The sequence below is a fragment of the Plecotus auritus genome, assembly GCF_963455305.1.
Source record: "Plecotus auritus genome assembly, chromosome: 9".
NCBI lineage: Eukaryota > Metazoa > Chordata > Mammalia > Chiroptera > Vespertilionidae > Plecotus > Plecotus auritus.
In genome coordinates, this window is record NC_137783.1 from 104,288,764 (window position 1) to 104,315,903 (window position 27,140).

The window sequence follows — 27,140 nt, forward strand, 5'->3', positions numbered from 1 at the left end:
TAGTAAAGACTGGATCAGAAAGGACTTGTCAATGGATACTAATCCAGAGAGAAATTTTGATTTGGGCACAGGCTATTTGCACAGTCTGTTTATCACATATATGCACATACATATGTATGGGCTGTGCATATGTCTTATATATACATGTGTATATGCATATATGTGCGTATATCTATACATATGTACACACACACCTAGAAAAGCCTAGAACATATAGATGCTGTTTGAGTGGTTGCTATTATTGCATGACTAGCTTTATGATTAATGTATTATGTCCTTTTGGGTCTGACATTCTAAACTGCTTTCTCTTTGGCTTAGATCAGGCTCTGTAGAATCTTCTCTAACCCATCTAGTGGTAACGTGTTCTCACTGTCCATTAACAGTTCCCAGCAAGCATTTGAGCTAGGGCCAGAGTGGTTATAACAGCTACCTCTAAGGTTGTAACTGCTGGGATTTAAGAAAGCTGGATTGAGCCATGCTTTCTGTCAGTGAAACTCTCAGAGTAAGTGCATCAAAAGGGGAAAACAATGCTTGATTTGTGCAGGAAGAGGTAGAGCATAATATGAAAGCGCCTCAGCCTTGTTTGTAATGATGCAGAAGCGGTCCTTCCCCACACACTCACTGCCAAATAAATCAATTCTTCAACTCTGACTTGCTTTTGACACGGCCTTTAATCTGTGAACTATGAAATGCAAAGAAATCTTCTTTGCACTCCTTTCCTCCATCTGCGTGGGGCTGTCAGGCAAGCAGTCAACAGCACTGGGTAACAGAAGTTAATTGGAAGGAGCTGATGTCTCCAGCTCCTTTGGTAATTATTGAAGTCACTCACCGGGCATGGAAGAAAGACTTTTGCCTCCACGCTTTTCCTCTTTAAATAGTCACTGAAGCAAAACAAAGCCAAACAAAACTAAGCACTCTCTGTTTTTTTATAAAGCCCGGAGTTACTTTAAGCTTGGCTACACTAAGCTTTCAGATGAATTCAATTCGATTCAAGTACAGTTTAAAACCATTAAGCGAAAGGTGTGTCTAATTCACTCTGTGTCCTCAGTGCTCAGTAAGTGTTAGGAATTTTTACTGTTGATACTGTTATTAACACCCATTTAGTTCCTATTGCATATGCTTCTTGGAAATGGGCATTTGCCAGGGAAGGGGGGGATTTAACTCTCAAGTTGCAGGAATTTGGTTTGAAATCTTAGTTTTACCAGTAACAGCTAGGCTATCCTTCCATCTTACTGATCATCAGTTTCCTCGCTAGTACTTTTGGAATTATATGTAACTCAGAAGGTTGTAGAGATTAAATAAGTTAAAACTATTAAAGGACCTAGCACACTGACTGGCATACTCTAGTGCTTAATAAATGATAGTTTTCTTTTCTTGATTCTTACTATGTCCAGAGATTATATGAACCACTGTGTTCCACTCAGGACTAGTATCTCACTTCAGATCACTGACCTTCCTTAACATTATCAATTTATGATGGAACAAGTCCTATTTTCTCTCTCTTTGCCCTCAGTCAATCTCAACTCCAATATTTCTTCCATTTGTTTCATTTTAGTTAAAAGATATCTTTGAAATAGGAATTCAGTAACTCAGATAAGACTTATAGTGTCGTACTCATGTGAGCATGCTTTGGAGCTAGAGCATGATTATTTCTCTCAGGGAATTTGCAGGGAGACAAAGATAAACATATCTAACTTAAATATAGTGTGAGAAGTTTAACAGGAGAGAACTTTATAAAATCAAAGTGCTATATGAGCACTGAGTTTGGAGCAGTCATGCCCTGTGTTAGGAAGCAGGTGAGTTGGGTTAATAAAAGATTCAGATGGGAGATGTCTTTTCAAGTGGGGTTTGACAGATAATCAGTTTTTCTAGGCAGGGGATAGTAAAAAACCCATTTTACAGAGAGGACACAGCACGTACAAAACTACAGAGTGAGGCAAAGGATAGGAGATGGAAACATATTTGCCTCCACATGGTTACATGTTACCTCATTAAGGAGGCATGCAACTGAGTCAGTATTCTCAGAAAGATATTTGGTGATGGTGTGGCAGGTAGATTTCACATACCCCATCACACTTGTGAGGTTGGAGTAGGTGTGTAGCTGCTTTAGTTGGGGTGAAGCTTCAGAGGCTAGAGCTTCATCAGCTCCATGGGGTACCTGAAGAGCTGCAAGACCTTAAGGCTCAGTGCAAGCCTGTACCCAAAGGCCACGGATGGGCCCACCTGAATAATACCAACGAGTCAGGCGGCAAATACACAGGTGGTATTTATTAACAACTGATCATGTTATTCATGGAAGATCAGGAGGGAGAGGGTCTGCAGGCAGAGGGGAGACTAGGTAGAAGCCCAGGATGACTGTAGGGGAGCGACACCTGTAATGGAGAAGGAGTATGAATATTTTCGACGCATTTGAATACCGCTTCAGGAAGCTGGTGGACACCAAAACACAGGAAGTAAGTGAAGCAGACAATTGGTATACTTTAGTGACAGGTGGCTTGATAATGTGGAATCAAAAGGAACTTTTATTTGCGTGAGTTTCTTAACTTATCCCTAACTTGTTCAATAAAAACAGGAGGTTGTATTTAAATAAATATTTTGACTTGTCAGTAGAAATGTAAACAGCAACATAATTTATGAAGCTATTTTTTCATTCTCTATTCTTTAGTTCTACTTTTTAAAAATGCACTTAGAACTTAAAGCAAATAATTTTATAAATTCAGAAAGGTAGCAATAGTCAATAATGATTTTTATATGTAGCATGATAAGAGATGACAGCTGCCTTCTATATTATATTTGCAGTGAAGTGGAAAATCACTGAATGGGTCACCGAAACGTGATTTATAATGTTGATCAACCCCCCCCCCTAATTTTCCATACAATTCATTTGGTGTTACTTTCTTATAAATTTTAATAAACTCAAATAGCAGTGCTTATTAAATCTTTGTTGTAAATTCCAACTGTTGCCAAACTACTCAAATTGATCATAACAGTCCATCCTCGTAAACTTCATAGGCGAAAGCATTTGGTTGAATAGATTTAAATGAACAAAATATTGGACCCAGGTTGCATTGTGATGAAAGAAATTCATTGCAAGCATATGAGCCACATACATAACAGACTTTTAGCTTTAAATATCCAAAGCTATGTACACACTTATTATTTTGTAAATTGTTTCCAAAGTGCTTTATTAAAGGAATCCACAAATATCCTCTATTGTGCTTGCTGCTTACAGGGACTTTTGATGACCTAAGCCTACTTATGTGGTTGTTTTCTCACCTCGAGTACAAAGCCATCTCTTCATAGCACTTAGGGCATTTATAATGTACCAAGATGCCTTTTGATCACAAAATATGACTGTAGCAAGAACCCCTGTTTTATTTTTATTTCCATTTTACAGATGAGAAAAAAAAATAGTGTCTCAGAGAGTTAGTGAATTAATTGATCAAGGTCACCAGGATTTGAATTTAGGTTGATGGATAATAAGTTCCTTTCCCTTTCCATTATATTACTATGTCTCCTATACTTTGCTTTTCACTGACTCAACGATTTTTTTAAAGGGAGATGGTTGATGCAACTTGTGACTTTCTAACGCCTATTTTCTGTATAGTTGGTTTTATCTCAAAATGGTGTTTTAGCAATAAAGAATAAAGAAGTACAATAGATTTGGTTGTAATGTTGAAAAGTTTTTCATTATAAGGTTGTGTAACAATTGAATAACACTGGGCATACATTTCAAGGGAAAGGGATTTTTAAAAAATATATTTTATTGTTTTTTTACAGAGAGGAAGGGAGAGGAATAGAGAGTTAGAAACATTGATCAGCTGCCTCCTGCACACCCCCTACTGGGGATGTGCCTGCAACCAAGGTACATGCCCTTGACCAGAATCGAACCCGGAACCCTTCAGTCTGCAGGTCGACACTATCCACTAAATCAAACCAATTAGGGCAGGATTTTTGTTTTTAATGTATCCCTGTTGGTAGCTTTTCTTTGTTCTTAGTTGTAGATGTGTCTTTTTGAGCTCTAAATTCCTAGTATAAGTCCTGCTAGCAAAACATTTATATACTATGTATTCTATTTTCATTGAAGCTCTCTATGATCCTTTTATGATTATAATACTGCAGATAGACAAAATTAGGAAAATATGTACTTAATAAAGTTAAACTTTACTAAATGTGTGATATTTTGCAAGTTACCTACCTTTTGTGAGTATTGGTTGCCACTTTCATTAAATAGAGGTAATTATCAGATATCTTAAGGTTATGGTAAAGATTGATGAAATGAGCCAATTATTTAGATAGATGGATGGATACATGATAGATAGATGATAGATAGATGATAGATAGATAGATAGATAGATAGATAGATAGATAGATAAAACTAAGAATGGTACTTAGTGAAGTATAAGCCTAAAGAAAATAAAAGAATGTATATTTAATAAAGTTTATTAAGCATTCAGTTTTTTATATGTAAAGTCTATTTCAAATATTTTATCCACATTAATCTTATGTTAATATCCATAACCCTATGAGACATGTTCTAGTATCTTATAATCTCTATTTTACTGAGGATAAAACTCAGATTTAGATTAGATAATTGTTTTGCCAAAGTTACCACAGCTATCAATAAATGAAGACAAAGTTTAAATACAGATTTTTCTGACTTTATTCCTTAATTTACCTTTTGTTAAGTGGGATGTATACCGCCTAGTAGTATTTGACCTAGAGATGCCAATTTATGGAGAAAACACACACGGACTTCAAGCGGTATAATTAGAAATCAAAATGTCAGGAACCTAGAAGTAGCTAAAAATTGTACATTCTAATAGGTATTGTTATAATTAATCAAATCTCATAAAACAAAATGCCAAGAGCCACATTTTGCCTCTTTTGATAATTCTTCTAAATGGTTATTATGGGATACAGTTGCTGTAGTCAGGGCCTCATTGATAGGTGAATGGAAGAAATGTAGGAAATTCTCTACCCTAAATAAGCTGTAAGTCAAGTTTTAGCATTTTGATATATTTAGTCATTTGTTCCCCAAAATGGGAGGATATCATAAGACCAATGAAGCTACCCGGTTTTGTGAACCGAGATAGTCTCTATCTTTCTTTGCTATTCTATTATCTATGGAAAACACAGCTAGTTAGTGCCAGCAAATCATAAATCAGGGCTAGTTACAAAGCCTGTTTCTCACTTTTCTGGTGTTTAGTGATAGAATGTAGAATTAAGGCAGTGGAGTGGAAAGAACAGTGGACTTCATCTCCTTGCTTTGTTCAATAGTAAATGTGTGATTCCAGACAAGTCACTTTCTCTTTGTGTGTCTTAGTGTCCATGAGATGGAAGATCAGAAAACCCCAGAATAAAATCCTGGCTCTGTCCCTTAACAGGTTTTTACACCTCAGGCAAGGCCTTGCATGCCTCTAAGTTTCAAGTATATCTGTGGTAAAAGAAAGTTAGTGTGCAACTTGCTTCATAAGGCTGTGAGGATTAAGCTAAGATAATATATGTAAAGTATTTGTATGTTTGCATTGAACATAACAAGTGTTTAAAAATTAACATTACTGAACACATAGATTGCATTTTTCCCTCACTTATATTTTTCCCAGTCTGTGTCAGGCACTCTTCTAGTGCCTGGATATAAGACTGAAATAATTGAACACTGGTGAAGAATAAATTAAATAATGCATTAAAAATAGACAAACAAGGACCTCATATCTATATATATAAACGGCTAAGTGGCCAACCAGCTGTCCGTCCGTCCAACCGTCCAACCGACTGACCAGCTGGTACATATGACACACACTGGCAATTTAAAAATAAACATTGACTTGCATATGTGCGATACATATAAAGCTCTCACTGGTGCCAATTGCACGCCTGCATTTTGATCTGCCATTGTTGATCGTGAATTTGGTTGACACTTCTATTATAGATAAAGGGCGAATAGCAGTATTAAAATATTTCTTCTAATTAATTTCCTTTCAATGTGCACAAATCCATGCACCAGGACACTAGTATATAGTATATATTCAATAACTATTAGAACATGTGATTCAATGGCATGCAAGTAAGCCAAACATCCACATAGGCATAAATGGAGTTAGTAATGAAGAGTAGAGAAGGAATTTCTTTATTAATTCATTCTTTAATTCATTTTTTTCTATTCAATTATCCTTATCACTAATTCTGTGCCTGACATGGATTCTATGCAATGAGGAGATAGCAAAAGTTAATACACCTGGGTTTCTTCCCTGTGGATTAAGAGTGTTAATTCTAAGATCCAGGTGTCTGTGGATGAGTTTCAGAGAGTGCATGAATTATCTAAAAGAATATAAAAAATGACTATCTTTATTTTCCAGGAAGAACATCTGTCACTTTCATCAGCCCCTTTGTGGGTGCCCCTAGGAGATGTCAATATAGAGAAAAGGGTGAACCCTGATCCTTAATTATAGTTTTGGCAGCACTATTGATCCTCAGCTGCCTGGACATAACTGGGTTCAAATTCCGGGTGCCTTTCCTGGTCGCTCTGTGACTTAACTTGAACTTCAATCTCCACATGTATAAAACTGAGACAGCGATACCTGTCTTGTCTCAGTAATGCATGTCAACAAGCATCTCACAGTATCTGGCACTTCATAGCTATTCAAAAGAAGTGGTTCCTCCCACATTGGTGCCTGCCCCAGAGACCAGGAAGATGTTTTCCTCATCAAGATGTTGAATCACAGCTGATTGATTATCACTGATCAAAATCCCATGCTTTCAAAGACTAGTCACCTATAAAAGTGATATAAACACAATTAGTGAACATCAAATCAGAAAATGCTCCTGGTCTCCACATAATAATTCATAGATGTCAGCTCACAAGTCTAGTATTGTTGCTGTGGTTACCTGTCACTTTAGACACAGTCCCTGCCACACATTAATTGTGATTTAGATCTTCCTGAGCATTACAAAAAGTAGCTCCCCATGCACATGAGGTGTGATTTGTGACACAAGTGTGTGTTTATCCCTCAGATGCTTCTCATAACAAGAAAGTATGTGGAGCTTAGAGTTATAGAGAAGCACCTCATAGGAATAAAAGAGGCTGCTGGGAGCCACAGAAAAGTAGACAAATTCTAGAGGCAAATTAAGTAACAAAGAATAAGTCCATCAAAATAAAACTCCACAATTCACTTACTTGTTTACTAAAGAGATCTTCATTTTTCTCAATCTACAATTGCTTCATCTGTTTTCAATGTTATTAAAGGATAATGATTTAATTCATTTCTCAGGTTTCATAATAATTCACCTCCTCTAGTGTTGTTTCAAGGTTTAAGTGCATGCTTTCTTATTCGAGTTGTGCTTGCACATTAAAATTTAATGATGGAATTATTGCTTATGGTTCTTCACATTGCATTTTGTGTACTATAAAATATAATGCATGCATATATGAAGAAAGCTTTGTAATGTAATTCAATTACAGGGACTAAACACAGATTGTGTTGTCCATGACCATTTATTTTTCTTCAAGCCTTGCACACAGACTTTTTAATTTTACATTTGTTCTTTAACTGTGATAAAATATACAGTAAAACTGCCTCTTTCTCAACAACATCATGGTCATGGTTAGTTAAATATTCAATGCCACCAAGCACAAGGCAGGGCATGCAGTGAGCGTGAACTTGACTGTGAAACCAATAGAACAGGTTTAGATCCCTTGAGTCCCCAGTGTGCTCTGTACTGTTATAGTAAAGGAGGGGCAAGTCTCATGAGATGCAAATTTAAATAGGAATCTGTCCTGCTGCATCTGCTGACAAGATTAATTATAGATCTCTGGACCTGATGTGTTTTCTTGGCATCTTGCATCACTTTACTAGTTTGCAGTCAAGCTAAAATATTAGGCGTGGCGTTGTATAATGTTGGGTAATTCTCTTTTCTACAGCAGTGATTTTCAACCGGTGTGTGACAAGAATTTTTAAAACATGCAATACCTGACTATTTAGTTAGGGACACTGACCTCTTTTCCCTTAGATTGTCCAATAAAAAAATTGACAACAGCCAACACAACAATAGTCCTCTGGTGTGAATGCCTGTCTTGAACCATAAATATGTAAGTCCTATATTAGAGCTACATCTTATTACTCACATCCCATAATAACGTTGCATATGACTGTTTAGTTCTTGATACCAGAAATCCTTATATACAAGTATAGGCACCTAATTTTTTTAAGTCACTTTTGAGCAAAAAGGTTAGGTAATTACTATTATTATTTGTAAATTGATCAAAATTATACCTATTTTTTTTATCAGATTGGCAAATACTATAATATATTTTTTTGTTGTGCTGCAGAATTTTTGTTATTAGTTTATATGCCATGAGTTGAAAAAGGTTGTAAATTGCTGTTCTAGAATGACATTGGGGGATATATTTCAAGTCTTGATTAGTTACTGTCTAATAAAATTTTCTGTTAGTGCATTTCCATTAGTCCTCACATTTGTCCTTTGAAATTAGGGAAATCTGTTTGAAATTGTAGCAAAATGCTGGAAGAAAGAACTCTCTCCATAAGAAAATTCAGCCATTTTCTATAGGGTGTATATCTACAAATGAAGTGACAAAGCATCAAATAAACTAAAAATAGTTCCAAGGTATTTTACCTTGTGAATCATATAGTCTGCCTTAAAAAAATAAAAGAAAAATAATAAGACCCAAATGTTTTTTTTTTAAGCTGGAATTATGGCTTTATTGCAGTCAATGCTATTATCCTCCTATATAATAAAGAGCTAGTGTGCAAATGGTCGTTATGCCCTCACTCCATCATGCCATAGGCTCAGACACTCAACACTGGGTAGAGAGGAATGGAGACCAGCCAGGCACAAATGAGCTCACAAGAGAGGACTGGGGACCACCCAGGCTGCAGTCCAGGAGAGGGACAAGCTGCCTGCAACGCGGTCCCAGGCGCCAGTGGCTGTGTCTGCACCTGTGGCCCAGGAGAGGGACAAGCCACCTGCCCTGCAGTCCTGGACACCTGCGGCTGCGGCCCAGGTGAAGGCCTGCCCATGGTCCCCTGTGGCTGTGGTGGGCCCGCGGGAAGCTGGCCCAGATCCTGGGTGCCTGCGGCCAGCCAGAGGGAGGGAAGCCCAGGTCCTAGGTGCCTGTGACCAGCCAGAGGAGGGAATCCTGGGTCCCGGGTCCTGGGTCCCGGGTCCCGGGTGAGGCAGAGGCAGTTAGGGGTGATCAGGCAGGCAGGCAGGCAGAGGGGTTAGGCGCAATTAGGCAGGCAGGCAGGCAGGCAGGCAGGCAGGCAGGCAGGCAAGCAGTTAGGAGCCAGCAGTCCCGGATTGTGAGAGGTAGTCGGACATCCCCCGAGGGGTTCCGGATTGGAGAGGGTGTAGGCCAGGCTGAGGGCCCCCCCACTCCCCTGTGCATGAATTTTATGCACTGGGCCTCTAGTATTTTTATAAAAAAGAATTTCTATTTCAAAGGAGTTTAATACACAAATTTAAAGTGAGACAAATACAAAACTGAATTGAGATATCATTGTTTACCAGTTGGATAAAGTTCTTTACTTTTTTTAACTTTAGTTTCCTCACTTATAAAATGGAAACAAAAATCCCAAGCTTTTTAGTTTGTTATGATTAGACAATTGTGATTATCACAATGTTGGCCCATCATAATCATTGTCAACTTACATCCTATCTAATAAAAGAGTAATATGCAAACTAACCCTCACTCCGCTACACCCACAAGCCATGCCCACCAGCCAATCAGAGCAAATATGCAAATAAACCCAACCAAGATGGCTAAGGCCACAGAGAGCAGGAGGGAGGCTTGGGTTTCCCTGGCAATGGAGGAAGCCAAGCTTTCCGCCTGCCCTTGCCGGCCTAGGCCTCCACTCAAGGCTACAAAGTTTCAATGATAGAAAATACATAAACCCAAACAGAAATGGTGGCAGCCACGGAGCTGGAAAGAGCAGGAGGCTAGGGTTGCCCCCAGTGATGGAGGAAACCAAGCTTTCCACACACCCTGGCTGGCCCAGGCCTCCGCTCCAGGCTACAAAGTTTTAATTGCAGAAGATAAATATACCCCAGATACCAGGGCCTCCGCTTGGGTCACCAGGGGGCGTGGCCGGCCTGCAAACCACCACAGGCCCCTCACCCAGGCCTCCCACACCCCAAGGGAACCCCCACCCTGATCCAGGACACCCTTCAGGGCAAACCAGCCTGTCTCCACCCATGCACAGGCCTCTATCCTATCTAATAAAAGAGCAATATGCAGATTGACCATCACACCAACACACAAGATGGCTGCCCCCATGTGGTCAAAGATCCTGCCCCCATGTGGACACAAGATGGCCACCACAAGATGGCCAGCAAGGGAGGGCAGTTGGGAGGGACCAGGCCTTAAAGGGAGGGCAGTTGTGGGCGATCAGGCCAGCAGGGGAGGGCAGTTGGGAGGGACCAGGCCTGCAAGGGAGGGCAGTTGGGGGCAATCAAGCCTGCAGGGGAGGGCAGTTAGGGGTGACCAGGCTGGCAGGGGAGCAGTTAGGCATCAATCAGACTGGCAGGGGAGTGGTTAGGGGGTGATCAGGCTGGCAGGCAGAAGCAGTTAGGAGCAATCAGGAAGGTATGCAGGCGAGCAGTTGGGAGCCAGCAGTCCTGGATTGTGAGGCCCAGTGGGATCGGGCCTAAACGGGTAGTCGGACATCCCTCGAGGGGTCCCAGATTGGAGAGGGTGCAGGCTGGGCTGAGGGACAAACACACCCCCATGCACAAATTTTGTGCACCAGGCCTCTAGTGTATGTATAATACTTCATATAATCTGCCCAGGCTTTCTATTGTGCCCTTCATCTTAAAAGTGAATCCAAGAAGTAAGCTTGATAAAATCTTTACAGTTGATTTTAATGAACACTCAGATGTTCTTGTTCCACTGTGAAAAGTTCATAATGGATGCTTGAGGGATTGTTAATTTTTTATTTTTTAATATATATATTTTATTGATTTTAGAGAGGAAGGGAGAGGGAGAGAGAGATAGAAACATCAATGATGAGAATCACTGATCGGCTGCCTCCTGCACAACCACCACTGGGGATCAAGCCTGTGCACTCCTGGTTCATAGTTCGATGCTCAACCACTGAGCCATGCCAGCTAGGTGAGGGACTGTTTATAGATATATTGCATTCAGTATTGTTAAACAAGAAACTACTAAGCTTAACCAAATTGTATTCTTTCCTTCTCATCTTCTTTAATATCTAGGACAATGCTCCTAGCTGAAGGGCACAGTAGAGAGAGTCCAGCTGGTTTTTCTGGACCATCTTTGTTAGCTCTCTGTCCCTACATCTAGCTCCCTCCTCCCCACCATATAGACAAGCTCCTTACTTTCTGCAAGGTTCTCACTGCAAAAAGCCCTCCCTTCCTGACACTGACTTGACTTACCTCTTTTTTTCTTGATTCTGTTTTTTTTTTTTTTTCTAATCATACCCAATACTCTGGTGATGATGATGATGATGCACTGGAAGACACTTTCAGAGTCCTGCTCTGAATTTGGAGGTGGACCGGCCAGCCATCTCTCAGTATAAAAAAAGATCCTCCTGGAAGGCAGGTCACAGTGTCACTCTGGAAGAAGTGAAAGCAGTATTCAGGGTGGTTGATGAAAAGAATCTGGCCCTGAAATTAAATTGGGCATAAATCAATAAGAAAGGAGATGATTAAAAAAAGAAGTGAGGGATAAAGCAAAGCTAGTGGATCGGAATCAAGTCAATCCTATCTAATAAAAGGGTAATATGCAAATTAACTGTCACTCCATCACAAAGATGGCAGCACCCATAGCCACAAGATGGTGGTGCCGAGTCCTCTCAGCCCCGCCCAAGTCCCCCAGTCCTGGAGGGGGGGAGGGGTGGCTGCTCAGAGCAGGCAGCGTGAGCGGCCTGGCGGAATGCTTGCTTTGTCGCCACGGTGACAAGGCAAGCATTCCGTGCCCAGCTGTGGATGGGTCTCTGGCCAGGCCAGGACGCAAAACGCTTGCGTTGTCACCCCAGCGATGAAGCAAGAGTTCCGTGCCCAGCCGTGGATGGGCCTCTGGGCCACAAAGAGCCTCTGGGCAGGTGGCGTGGAGCAGCCAGGCCCCGCAGAGAGCTACTGGCACAAGATTTGTGTGCAGGGCTACTAGTGGATATTATATTTGTTTTATTTATTTATTATGTTTCTTTAGGATTGGAACAGTCCCCTAAGGGAACTGAATCAGGCTGGACAATAAGCAGTGTGGCTGTTGTTCATCAAAATTGTTATTATCATCTTACCATCACAATCACCATAATCATGTTTTCAAAGTTATAGCAAAGTATATTAGTGTTACATTGAAATAGTCTAACAATAGATTAAAGCAAAACTTAGTTACTAATGTATAATTTTTACTCGGCAAGTTATTAATTGATTGATTTTATTGAGATATAATTCTTATAACAAAATTTCACATATCATTAAATTCACCATTTTATAGTACAAATCAGTGATTTTCATTCTCCCTCATTTCTACCCCATGTGTTAGCAATCTGTTTGGCTGTCTTGAAAACTTGTAAATCTGACTCTTAACTTAATCAAGATTTACTAATCTGAATGTGTTAGTTTCTTAATGTTGCTATAGCAAATTATGCCAAGTTTAGGGGCTTAAAACAACAAAATTATATCTTGCAGTTTTGGAAGTCTTACTAAAACTAAAATCAAAGTGTTAGCAGGGCTGCATTTCTTCTGTAACATTTAGGATGAATTATTTAATATGTACATTTTATTAATTTCAGAGAGGAAAGGAGAGGGAAAGAAAAAAAGATCAATGATGAGAGACAATCATTAATTGGCTGGCTCCTGCATGCCCCACATTGGGGATTGAGCCCACAACCCAGCATGTGTCTTGACAGGGAATCAAACTGTGACCTACTGGTGTATAGGTTGATGCTCAACTACTAAGCCATACCGTCTGGGCAACAGCAACTAATTTTTTTGCCTTTAGAAATTTCTAGAGAGTACCTGCATCCTTTGCTCATGGCCTCTTCATCTTCAAAGCCAGCAGCATAACATCTTAAAATCTTTATTGGACTCTGTGACTCTTACCTTTATCATTCATTATAATGACTTTTATGGTTACACTTGGGCCCATCCAGGATAATATCTCCATCTCAAAATCCTTAATCATATATACAAAGTCCCTTTTGCCATTAAGGGTACACTCACATTTTCTGGGGATTAGGATGTGGACATCTTTAGGGAAGGTTTTGTCATCTAGCCTACTATACTGAGGTTTATATTAATATGGTATGTTGCATGAATAATATTATGTTAGTCTATTTTTTATGTTCAATTAGGTTCTTCACCTGTATGAAATTTTCTTGAACACATCTCTGGATTTTAAGACTATGAAATTTAAAAGCTTTCCTTAAACTGTATACTAATTTCTAGGGGGCTCACATTCTACGACACTGTACCAATCCCATCTAAATGCATTCCTTTTACTGATTTCTACAAAACATATCTGTCATATCAGTTGTGATTTTCCCTATTTTGTTAAAAATTTAGAAGTTTGGCAGGGATGGGCATCTATCCTAGTGATTCTTTCCTTTTTTCACTCCTACCTTCCCCACTCCTCTTCTTGTTACCTACCTCTAGATATCCTGCAATCTGAAATTTATTTTTTTACTATGCCGAGCACTTCTTTTTTATTTGTTTGTTTGTTTTACAAATTCAGTTATCAATCTTGGAAAAAATACACCAAAGCACATCAGAGCATGGGCCTTTATTGAAGCAATTTCTGAGTCTGTTGAAAATGGCTATGGCTGTAGATGGCAAAATGATGTGGGTTTTTTTTTCCCAATTATAAACATAATGCTATAACTTATATAAATATTGTTATAGATAATTCAAAGACAATGCCACGTATCTTCAATTATTTGGACACATGTTTGATGTGAATATTTTAATAACATTTTTCTTGTTGGCATTCATCACTTATTTTTTTATTTCTTTATTGATTAAGGTATCACATATTTGTCCTCATCCCCCCATTCCCATCCCAAACCCCTCCCCATGCATGCCCCCACCCCCCTGTTGTCCGTGACCACTGGTTAGGTTTATATGCATGCATACAAGTCCTTTGTTTGATCTCTTCCCCTTGCCCCCACCCTCCCCTACCTTCCCTCTGAGGTTTGACAGTCTGATTGATGCTTCCCTGTCTCCAGGTCTGTTTTTGTTCATCAGTTTATGTTGTTCATTATTTCCCCTAGATGAGTGAGATCATGTGATACTAGAAATACCCTTATAAGAACCGAAAATGAGACAAGCAATAACGGTTATGCTGGGAGGCAAATAAATCAGTCTGTAATGAGTTTCTTTCTAGGCCAACAGTAATTTTGAGTCCCAATGTCAATGTCAAACAGTTCCTTTTGTGTACATGTCAGCAATGATATTTCAGTTCTGGATGGTGGACAAATGGTGGTAATGCAGGTCCGACCCTCTCTGGTTTGGTCCTGGGCAACCTGCAGCAACGCACAGCTGCTGACTGCTAGTATGGCAAGGCATCGTAAGCGTCTTCCATCTCTGGACTGTTTCTCTTCTGTCTTCATGGCTGGAGCAGACCTGTCAATTCCTCTCTGTTGCAGGAATCCACATGGTCTTGGAGGTGTTTTCTAAAAATATACAAACATATACTCGACCAAAAGTTAATAAAGGAATATTTTCTATAAATTTGACTTAGGATCCTTTTTCATTTTTGGCCCAAACGATTTTCCTTTGGCTTGTTTTGACACCATGTGTGTTTTTCACTCGTGTCTTGCTGTTAGCATTACAAATGAAAGTTAATTTTCTAAAGTAAAAATTTTCTAGATGTAATTTACTTACAGGATATTTTTCCTTACATGATATTCTTCTATTATCCCCCCTTTTTTGATTTAAATATTAGGAGGCTTTTGGAAATTTTATAATGTAGTCTTGATAGCTTTTAAATTTTAATATTTTGCACAAAAATATGACTGCTTTAGGTTCATTACATGTTACACAATTTTACCATGAGATGAACTACCAATAAAAAATTTAGTTAACACTTTAGGAACAGCTTTTTGTCCAGTACCATTAATTTTTCTAGAAATTCGCTTATTTCACTTAGCCAATTTAAATTAGTCTGAGAACTTGACTACTATTTTACTATCAAATTTAATACTCTAACAACAATCTTATTTTACCCTGTAAATATTAGTGGAAATGATTATTTGCCTTCTTGAGTAGGCCCTGAGCATTCCTGGTGCTAGGTTGGATTTAGATATCAAAAACCCACTTCCTCATACCATGGGTACAAGACAACTCAAACAAGTCTTGTTTCAGTTAGAGGGCAGCTGCTGTCGGCCAAGTCTCTGTCTGTTACCTGGGTCCCGATTTGAGCTGGGCATGGGAAGCGAAGCAGCCATGGGGGCAGGAGACTTCCCTCAGAAGGCATCACTTATTAACTTGGTTTGCTTAAGTACTCACTACTTACCAGGCATTTTGTTAATTGCAAATCCAATAAAGAAAAATAAAACACATAATCTTGATTTTATTGGCTCACAGCTTTGCTGATCTACATAAGCCCTTGTCCATCCATATTTTTGGTTTGACTGTCACCTTTAGTGAACTGTCTTGTACTTGCCCACAGATAATGGTCAAGATAAATTTATAGCAGCAGAAGACCTGGATTTGACACTACAATAAATGGTGTTCATTAACTTAATACCAGTTGCCATGGAGCTAGCAGTATTGGAATAGATTTTTGAGAGATAAGAATGATTTCCTATATAAGCTTAAAGTCATGCATCTGGCAAAATGAGATCTCAGAAATTTGAGGTTCTCTCTGCTTCCACAGTGCATATACACCTCAAAAAGTTTTAAAATGTCAGAGACTATGTATCTCATTCACTCTTTCTGCCTGGTATATAGTAAGTGATAAAAATTAAAATTTTTGTTGAATGATTAAATATCAATGCATATAACATCCATATATCTATCTGTTTTTAGCCTACATTACTCTCTACTTATCATACTGAATCATAATTATTTTATGGACTCTCTGGCTCCCTTACTTAGACTGTGAGTTCCAGCAAATGATGATTTTAACTTTCAGGTCTCTGTATATCTAGTGCTAAGCTCAGAGCCTAGCAAAGAGGATTTATTCAATAACTGACTCTGGGCTGAAATGATTGATTTTTGGAGAACCATTCTCAAGATAAAGAATCAATGGAGAGGACTTGGAGATTAGGAGAGCTGTACTCAGAGTGTTGATGCCAATTTGGTCACACCCAACTCCTAGGTTCTTTTTCTGGTAGATAATGTTAGCTACTGAAGAAGTTTCAGGAGAGAGTCGGCTGCAACTGCAATTTTGATATCAAGTTATAATTTTTAAAAATGGCAAATCAAATTCTGCCACACACATAATTTTATTAAATACAGACATTGATTATCAATAAAGCACAAAACAATTTATGTGATTTATATTTTAATCTTAATAAAGTCATGGGATGCTCTTAGTTCTTCTGACCATTACCTGGTATGAATAGTTGGATATAAACATAGCTAACTCTTGTAGTGGTCATTGGACAATTACTCATTCTCCTACACTCTAGGCAAGCATAGATTTCTTTAGGATCAGGCTGTATCCACTATGCTTGATGATATAATTTATAGGACGCACTCAATTCTTATATTGTGATTATGAAAGGAGAGAGGAACCTTACTAAAGTCCATGTGCAAATCCACATATCAAAATACTTGCAATTTCACCGATGAGAACTTACTTCTAATAGTCATTGTGCTAATTAATAAGCCCCTAATTTCAACCAATTCAAATTCATGTTTGACATTCATCGGATTAATTTCCAAAGCCTCAGGTGATGACAGAGAGATGCATAAAGGAGGTCCTTGTAGTTGACTCTGGAAGATGGTCTTTCTGATATAATGCCAAGTGAACACCACGGGATGTGTTTTTTTGATTAGGTAACTGAGATGTATATCTGAAACTAACACACTCATGTTATCTCACCATTAATTTTAAATCATATATGTATACACATATGTGTAAATATGTATGTGTGCATGTATGTGTTTTTAAAATCAACTTCACTGTATTATCTTCCAGGGACCATAATGGTTTGTGACTTAGGTGGTTTTGGTAGGTTCTCCAGAAATATTCCTTCTTATGGGAAGCCTTCTCTTTAATTCCTTTAAAATTTCCTTTTTAGTCCATCTTTAATACCAAAATTATCTGTAGAAATCTTGTATAAAATAGTTGAGATTTATGTATTTGATATACTATAATTAGTAGATCTTTTTCATATGATATTTTTTCTTTGCAAGTAATTTATAACCTAATCCAGGAAAGGACTATATTTTTCCCATTTTCATTTGCTCATTCATTCATTTCACAAATATTTAGCAACATTAAGCTAGGTTCTTTTACTCTCTCTTTTGTATTTCCATGCCTTACCTGTAACTGGGCTCAGTACACAGAGCATGCACTGTAAATATTGATTGACTGAAAAACATGCTATTATGAGGCCATCATTATTTAAGTTTGCAAGTTTCTTTTCCTAATTTCAAAATGTCTTTTTCATTTTAGATCACCTCAGGTAGCTGTCTTACAACATCACTCTTATTGATTCTCACTGCATGGGGTGAAGAAGACACCACCAGATCAGGTATGTCTTCTAGTTCCCAAAGGTACCCATTCAAAATTAAACACATATAATGCACTTCAGAGTGAAACTTTAAAGATATCCTTACAATAGAACTTCAGGCAATTGATTTTAGAAATTACTAGAAGTAAGGGACCATTCTTTTTTTTCTCCAACTACAAGATCTCTTTTGTGGAAAAGAAACTATTTATATAAGCACTTGTTAAAGCTTCTACATTACAATTTACTCCACCTAATAATTACTCCATCAACACATATTCTGTCTAAATGTCTTTAGTCACAGTCCTTCTAATGTAATCTGGGTGTTCATTGTTCTTCTGTTTGATATGCACTGGAAGCTCACAGCATCTTACTCTAATCAGTATTTGAATGCATTGTCTGTTGGAATGAAAGTAACAATGATTAGTAGGGCAGATGTTTCCCTTGAATGAGAAAATGGAGGGGTTAAAACCACAAATTAAATTGAATACTCGGTCTTTGCATGCATTTTTCAAGATAATGGGATACACACCTCTGTGAATTGGATATCAGGTATCAGCTAACTTTTAAAGGGCTGCAAAATAGATGATATTTAGAAATAGCTACACTGTCCACTTTGGAGAATAGATACAGAACTGTAATATATTGGTGAAATAAAATATCATTTGCCTTTATGGATGGCAATTTTTATAGAGACTGGGAGAAACACGGCAAAGGAAAACTAAACAATCAGAATTTCATGCCAGGTATATCAGTGCATTGATATATTAACAGATGGATTAGAAGAGCCTATGACTGGATTATCACTAGCCATTCATTATTCTTATTAACATGAGAGATTTCACTGTTTGTTGGCTGAAAATGCTGTACAATCAATAGTTTATGCCAGCTGTCAAAATATAAAGATTTTATAGTAGATAACTGACTTCTCTCATATTGGTCATATGTATCATTTGTTTCTTCATGTTCTTTACTTAGTATATTTCATTGTCATTTATGAAGTCATGAGAAAACTTTTAAATATAATATATGTGTCAATGAACCGACATTTATTTCACAGCTGAGGAAAGAATTGAGGCCAAAATGATTTCCCGTTCTTTTGTTTGTTTGTAAAAAGAGTATTATAATCCGTATGTTTTATTTAAATAAATTTTGTAATAATCCCTTCTCTTCAACCTCCATAAACACTTGCTAAGAATAGGTAATGAACAAAGTTGCAGAATACAGATGAATAAGCCAGACTGGGGGTGGGTACCTAGATAGCTACTCTCCCAAGGAAGACCATCAGAGTCAATCTTAAAACTCATATTTACAATGCAAGTTATCATCACTTCAAGGGTGCTATTATATGATATTCTGACTACAGCAGTCTCAATCATCAGGCAGGTTAGGAGTGACCCCTCCTTTTTCTTTGTTAAGAAGATGGAGCAGTGCCTCTGGATTGGAATGATTCTGCTGATTACTGACTTGCTCAGATTTTTGTACAAAATCACTATCTAGGTCCCTTTAGATTATGGGCCATGGGTCTAACCTGCACCTTAATCACATCGAATAAGGATATTCAAAATGAAGATCTTTAGAATTAATACCCATTATTATGAGGTTATTAGTCTTCCTGGTAGAGAAGTTAGCACTATAGTGGGACTTCTGTGTTTCATGAGACCTTCCTTATGTCACATCTTACCCCTAGCCCCCACACATTTATCACTGTTTTCCACCAAGGTATTTACTTAATGTATACATTTGTTTGTTTTAATTTCACTAACTTAGGCTAAAACCTTTCAGCCAAGCTCACATTTGAAAATTCAAGTAAATAATAAAGTGTTTCAGAGTTCATAAGACTGCCTTCATGACTCTAGTCAAATGACTTAAACCCTCCTCCTTTCTACTCACAGAATAAAAATCCTCTGTTGAAGGAAGTATAGCTCCTCTCACAATAGGATATAGTATCTTTGTGTTTTCTTTTTATTTATTTATTTGGTATCAGCCAAAGAGATATATCTAAATGTCTGATAAATATTTGGATATTTAATTTTTTTACAGCATAAATAGAGCATGTAATTTAGAGACAAATAGATGATTTAGAATCACATTTCACCCTCATCTTTCACTAGCTGTGATGCATGAGAAAGTAAGTAAAATAGATCCAGGGACAAAGAAACATCAATCAAAACGTCAAACCTCAGGGAAGGTAGGGGACAGTGGGGGTAAGGGGGAGAGATCAACCAAAGGACTTATATGCATGCATATAAGCCTAATCAATGGACACAGACAACAGAGGGGTGGGGGCATGAATGGGAGGTGGGGGGTAATGGGGGAATAAGGACACATATGTAATACCTTAATCAATAAAGAAATTTTAAAAAATGTAAGTAAGTTAACTTCTCTTTGCTATAGTTACTACATTTGCAGGTAGGAAACAATATTATCTAAAAGCCCCCCTCCTCAAGGATTTACAAACACTTAGTATATGGTACCACAGAGCAAGCGTTCAAAAATGTTAACTGTATCATGGACTTGCTTTGATTATAAACCAATGATATATACCATATAGAGAGAAAGACAGTCATCATATGGAATAAGAATGGCTCCTCTGTTTACAAATAATTGAAATACAACAATCTTAACACTAAAATGCACTGAAGAAAGCTTGAAGTTTAAAGATTTGCAGTGCCTTGGGTTGTTTATCATCGTAAATATAGAGAGCTAGGAGTACAGAATGTTCTATATATGGAGCTCAATATCTGAGAAAACCATTGTAAAAGGGACATAGATATCATCTAGCCCAAAGAGTGTAAATGACTATATTGTTTATTTTTTTATGTCTCAGATTCTTATTTGTACAGCTCTCCCACAAACACCATCCCTGGGTTTACTCTGAGGAGCCCCCCACCCAATGCTTAGAGAACACAATTTGAAAAACACTGACCCACTACAGTCCTTTAAATTTAGGGTGGAGAAACTAAAGCAAGATTAGTGAAGTGACATGAATAAGGTCACACAATGAGAGAAGGACAAATCTAGGTATGCCGATTCCAATACATTGGATCATGTTGACTCTTCTACAGAATATATTTAAAGTTTAGCCCTGCAATATGGCGGTGGGTAATGTGCTCTTCCCTCCATTTTTGTTACTCATAACATTTGGTGGTTGCACATGATTAGAGCAGCAGTACTCAAAGTATGATCCCCATCCACCAGCATCAGCTAACTTTCTAAAAATAGAAATTCTTGGGCCAACCCAGACAATCTGAATTAAAAACTCTGGTGTCAAGGCCCAGAAACTTATGCATTAAATACCCACCAGGTATAATGAACATTATAAACTGATGAACAAAAATAGATACAGAGACAAAGAAGCATCAAACAGACTGTCAAACTTCAGTGGGAAGGCAGGGAAGGGGTGGGGGATGGAGGTAAGAGATCAACCAAAGGACTTGTATACATGCATATAAGCAAACCAATGGACACAGACACTAGGGGTGTGAGGGCATTTGCCGGGGGGGTGAGGGTGGCCGGGGGGAATTCAATGGGGGCAAAATGATACATATATAATACTATATGTAATACTTTAAACAATAAAGAAAAACTTAAAAAGAGATGCCACTGGGGGATTCTGACATTTGTTAACATTTGAAAACCTCTGCATTAAAGAAATTCTTTGAGAATTAGTTCCATTTATAAAATAATTTTAATTACATACCTTAGCTACTAATGGGCAAAAAACCATTATGAAGATATATAAAATACTATAAAGAAGAGACTAGAGAGAGAAGAATAAAACTAAAATTTGCTGATTATCTACCATATACCAAGCAGTCTTTGATTTCTAGTAGTTATCTTATTTAACCCTTATAGCAGCACTCTGAAGTATGTATTATTATCTGAACTTTGATGGAAAAATTAGACTCAATATATAACTTATCTAAGATCATTCAGCTGGAATTTGCTGAACTGGGATTTGAGCCCATATGTATTTGACTCCAAAGCTTTAAATCTTCCCCTTATGAATAGAAAGCTACTAGGCTGCACATATACTTTGGGTGGAATGTCTTTAACTCCAGGGGGAAATCCATGCATTTGGTGTTCATTGTCATTATGGAGTGCTTTGATATTGATTATAATTGGGATGTAATATACCTCTCTCCTGATGTTACATGAAAACAATTATTTGTCACTCTGACATGACTATCTCTTTTCTACTTTTCATCCTACATTTATTTGACTATTAATCCCCACATTTTTTTATACTTTCCTTACTATGACGAGCTAAAATATGCAGGAATTGGGCAAAATCAAGTTTACAGTTGTAATACAAATAAATAATACAGGAATTAATAAATAATAATATAAGAATAAACTGTGTTTTGTGTACTCACAACTGTAAGCCTACTTGTGCCCACCTCAGTGCCCACCCTAGCATTGTAAGTAAGTTATAAATATAGCTTCAGGGTGTCTTCTTTGGGGCATCTAAAAAGTTTCTGAAAATGAATCATCACTTTTGATATTATGTAAATAAAATCATATAAGTATTATGTAAATGTAATTATATATAGAAGTAATTACAGGGATATATGCACTGCAAACTTTGGAACTGTAATACAGGGAATTATAAGAGAGGGTAATTATATGTCATGTTTTCTACAGTTTGAATATCTAGGAGAAACTCATCAATTTTTATATCTGAAAGAAACATTATATATCTTACTGTGTTCTGCAGAAGGTGTGGTGAATGTGTGGTCTGATTAGGGGAATGGACGATGAGGAGGATTGTGAACTTGAAGGATGTTTCTATTGTGCAAGCATCTCAGTTCTAGAGCTATTAAGATTATGGGTCATTTGCGGGCCTTGCTGATCTCTACCTGAGAATGGTTTTCAATGGCCAGGGAGGAAAATCCCCCTTGCCTGGTCCACTTTCTAGCTTACTAACTGTAAGTATATTAGCCATATAGTCTAGTACCTGGCAAAGTTCTGGAAGATTGAACTTGATTGAACAGGTTGCACCAATGGCTGACAAAAGAAAGATCATCTAAGGAAAAAAATATATACAGAGTTTAACAAAGAAGTGGGTGCAATCCTAGTATTTGAGGATGTGTATTGAATATTGTATCTGAATAATAATATAGAGTAGAAAAGACCAGAAGTCAGAAGTTAATGAGATTATATCCAGAAGCAGAACAAAGCAGGAATTTCATATACTCAATTTTATTAGAAACAACTAAATGTCTGAGAACCAGAGTAGCTAAGTTGAAAACTCAGGGCTCTGAGGACACTTTCTTTTATCTAGGACAAAGATAACAGTAAATCACCTGCCACTCACATATTCTTTCCAAGTCCCAGCTCTATTCATTTTTCTAAGTAAATGTCTCTCCAATTTCTTTTCTTCTCTGTATATCCAGTGCTATTACCATACTCCATGCCACCATTATCTCTTGCCTGAATGACTGCAATTGCCTCCTAACTGACCACCTCACTGCCACTTATTCTCTCCACAATCTGTTTTCCATATTACAGTCAAAAAGATTAATCGTCCAATCACTTCCCATTGCTTTTAGGAAAAATATTAAAGTTCTTAGCATGATCTACAAGACTCTGCAAGCTATCATCCCTGCATGCTTCCACATCCTTACCTGATGATTCTCTCAGGCCTGCTCTCTTTGCAACTCAACCTTCTCTACTTTCTGTTGCTCTGGGCAATATACCTTTTAAAGTACATTCTGCACAGAAAGCTTTCTCCATTGCCCTTTTCTCCTTCAGATTCTATAGGCATTAATTCAAATATTGTTTCACCTGGAAACTCTTCCTGGGCAACTTTTCCCTGAAACAAACACACACACACACACACACACACACACACACACACACACACACACACTCTCTCTCTCTCTCTCTCTCTCTCTCTCTCTCTCTCTCTCTCTCTTTCTCTCTCTCTCTCTCTCTCTCTCTCTCTCTCTCACACACACACACACACACACACACACACACACACACTTGGGTCTAGTCCCCTATTATATTGACTCATAGCTTTCAGCTTTGTCCTTCACAGCACTAATTAGTTTGCAATTATATATTTATGTGTGAATTTGAATAAGTGGCTGGTTCTCTCACTAAATCTCATCTATGTGAAAGCAGGAAGCTCATCTCTTTCAATTATAGCCATACTCCAGGGCTTAGGCCAGTGGCTTGTATAAATTATTTGCTATACAAAATCTTTTTAGATATGACACCAAAAGTATAAGTGACAAAAGAAAAACAGATAAATTTAGTGTCGCAAAAACCCCACAAAACTTTTAACTGTAAATACTACTGTCAGTAAAGTGAAAAGAAATCTCACTGAATGAGAGAAAATATTTGCAAATCATATATCTGATAGGGGACTTATATTCAGACTGTATAGAATAACTAATACAGTTCAAAAATAAAAGGATAACCTCCCCAAAATGGGCAAATAATATGAACAAATATTGTTTCAAAGATTATATACAAATGATCAATAAGCACATGATAAAATTCACAATATTACCAATTCGGGAAATGCAAATCAAAACCACAATGTGATGTTACTTCATGGCTACTAAACTGACTATAATAAAATTTAAGGATAATAACAAGAGTTGGCAAGGATATGTACAAACTGGAATCCTCATGCATTGCCGATAAAAATGTAGAATGGTACAGCTGCTTTAGAAAACACCTTGACAGGTTTTCAAAAAGTTAAACAGAATTATTATATGATTCCTAGAAATTTCACTCCTAGTCATATACCCAAATATTCATTACAGCAGTGCTCATAAAGGCCATAAGTGGAAATAACCCAGATTTTTGTCAACTGGTGAATGGATAAATGAAATGTGGTATCCTTAGATAGTGGAATATTATTTAGCAGTTAAAAATGAAGCACTAATACATACTACATTATGGAGAAACCTTGCCAACATTATGCTAAATGAAATAAGCTAGTCACAAAAGATCATAAGAGACCAATAATTGGCATGATTTTATTTATATAAAATAGCTAGAATAAATAAATGTTAAAAAATAGTAAGTTGATTAGTGTTTGCCTAAGAATAGGTAGGAAATGAATTAGAAGTAGATATGTAGTGACTGATAATGAATACAGTACCAAAAAGTTTATAAAATTAGATTGGGTTGATGGTAGCACAGCTTTGTGAATATACTAAACATAATTATGTATTTTAAATAGGTGAATTGTATCATAGGATAATTATATTTTAATAAATCAATTATTTTTTAAGTCATGATATGAAAAGACAAGTTTTTTTTTAATATTTAATGTGTGGGCAGAGTATTTGCACTAAAGGATCAAAAACTGTTAATACACATACACCCACAAAAAGTAATGCAGAACACCAGAAATGGTAACTACATGGGTAAATATAAAAAATCTTCTATTTAAATATATTTGAAAGATAATTAATTGTTTAAAGCAAAAATATTAACAGTATACTATGAATTTAATAACATAAATAGAAATAAAATATGTCAAAATAATAGCAAAAGGCCAGAAGGAAGAAATAAGAAAACTCAAACAAGAAAAGTAGAAAGGTTATAGAAGACTTGAACAACACTAAATTCAACTTAGCTTAATTAACATTATAAACTACTACACTCAACTGGAGAAGAATATACATTCTTTTCCAGTACACATAGAAAATTTAGCAACACAGACCACATTCTGGCCATCATATATGTTTCAATATTTTTAAAATTTTAATGTAATTTTTTTTCAAATAAAGTTGGCACTCAATATTTTATAAAATAATTCAAGCCACACATATTTTCTATAACCATGATGACATTGAATTAGAACTCCATAACAAAAGATATCTGAAAATTTTCCAAATTTTGAAAACTAGATACCACCCTTCTAAATAACCTATGGCCCAAGGAAGAAATCAAGAGAGAAATTAGGAAGGATTTTTGAACTGGATGAAAATGAAAATATAATACATCAAAATGTGTGGTATTTAGCTATGATAGAACTTAGAGAAAATTTTATAGCACTAAATGCCTATATTAGAAAATAAGAAAAGTAACCTTAGCTTCTAACTTAAAAAAGTAATAAAAGAAGAATAAATTACATGCAAGATAAGCAAAAGATACACATAAAGTGGATAAAAAAGCTGTGGTACATTTACACCATAGAATACTATGCAGCTGTAAAAAAAGGACCTTTCACTCTTTGAGAGAGCATGGATGGATGTGGAGAGCATTATGCTAAACAAAATAAGCCAGTCAGAGAAAGATAAGTATCATATGATCTCACTCATATGTAGAATCTAATGAACAAAATAAACTGATGAACAAACTAGATCCAGAGACATAGAAGCATGGAACAGACTGACAAATCTCAGAGGGAAGGCAGGGGTGGGAGGGTGGGTAGAGATTAGCCAGGGAACATATATTCATAGATACATAGCCCATGGGCACAGCCAATAGTGTGGTGAATGCCTGGGAGGGGTGGGTGAGGAATGGAGGGGTCAATGGAAAAAAAAAAAAAAGTATTACATCTGTAATACTTTCAACAATAAAGATAAATTTTTAAAGAATAAATATTTAATCCAGACTCCTCAATTAAATAGAAGACAGAAAAACAGAGAAAAATCAATGCAACCAAAATTTATTATTTGAAGAGATCAATAAAATTGATAAACCTCTAGCTAGATTTATCTAGAATAAAAACATAATATACACACACTACCATCTCAAGAATGTGAAAGGTAAATATTATGAACAACGTTATAACAATAAGTTTGACAACTTAGATAAAATGGACAAATCTCTTGAAAGACACAAAGTACCAAAGCTCAATGTATTGGGTTAAATAGTGTCTCCCAAATTAGAGTCTTTGCAGATGTAATTAGTTAAGAATTTTGAGATGAAATATTCCTGGTTTTATTGTGGACCCTAAATCCAATACCTTGATCTTTATAACAGAAAAGAGAGAGAAGTGTACCCACAGAAAAATACAGGGAAGAGGGCCAGGTGAAGATGGACGCGGAGAATGAAGTTATGCTGCCACAAACCAAGGAACGCCAGGAGCCACTAAAAGTTTGAAGAGACAAGAAAGAGTTCCCTCTAGAGTTTTCAAAGGTTATTTAGCCCTGCTGAAACTTTGATTCCAGACATCTGACCACAAAAGGATTGAAAAAATAAATGTTGTTTTAGGCCACCCATTTAGTGGTAATGTTAACAGCAGAGTTAGACTTCAGTTCTTGAGTTCGGCTAAGAAAGAATTCAGAGCCAAGAATTCTAATGAAAGAGGTTTGTTTAGAAAGTCACAGAGATAGAAGTGAAGCAGCTGGGCTTTATGGACTCAGGAAATAAATTACAGAGGCAAAAGAAGGGCCCTTGGAACTCAGGAAAAAGAACGTAAAGGTACGAGAGAGAGAGAGAGAGAGAGAGAGAGAGAGAGAGAGAGAGAGAGAGAGAGAGAGAGAGACAGAGACAGAGAGAACG

The 27,140-nt window shown here is 37.1% G+C and overlaps 1 protein-coding gene across 1 annotated transcript in view; it reads left to right on the forward strand.

Annotated features, from left to right (window-relative positions):
- TENM4 (teneurin transmembrane protein 4) overlaps positions 1–27,140 on the forward strand; it is a 2,454,724-nt gene that overhangs the window by 322,161 nt on the left and 2,105,423 nt on the right. Inside the window, exon 2 of the mRNA XM_080687404.1 lies at positions 17,606–17,684. The gene's annotated coding sequence lies outside the window, so the exon portion shown is untranslated. The remainder of the gene's footprint in view (positions 1–17,605; positions 17,685–27,140) is intronic.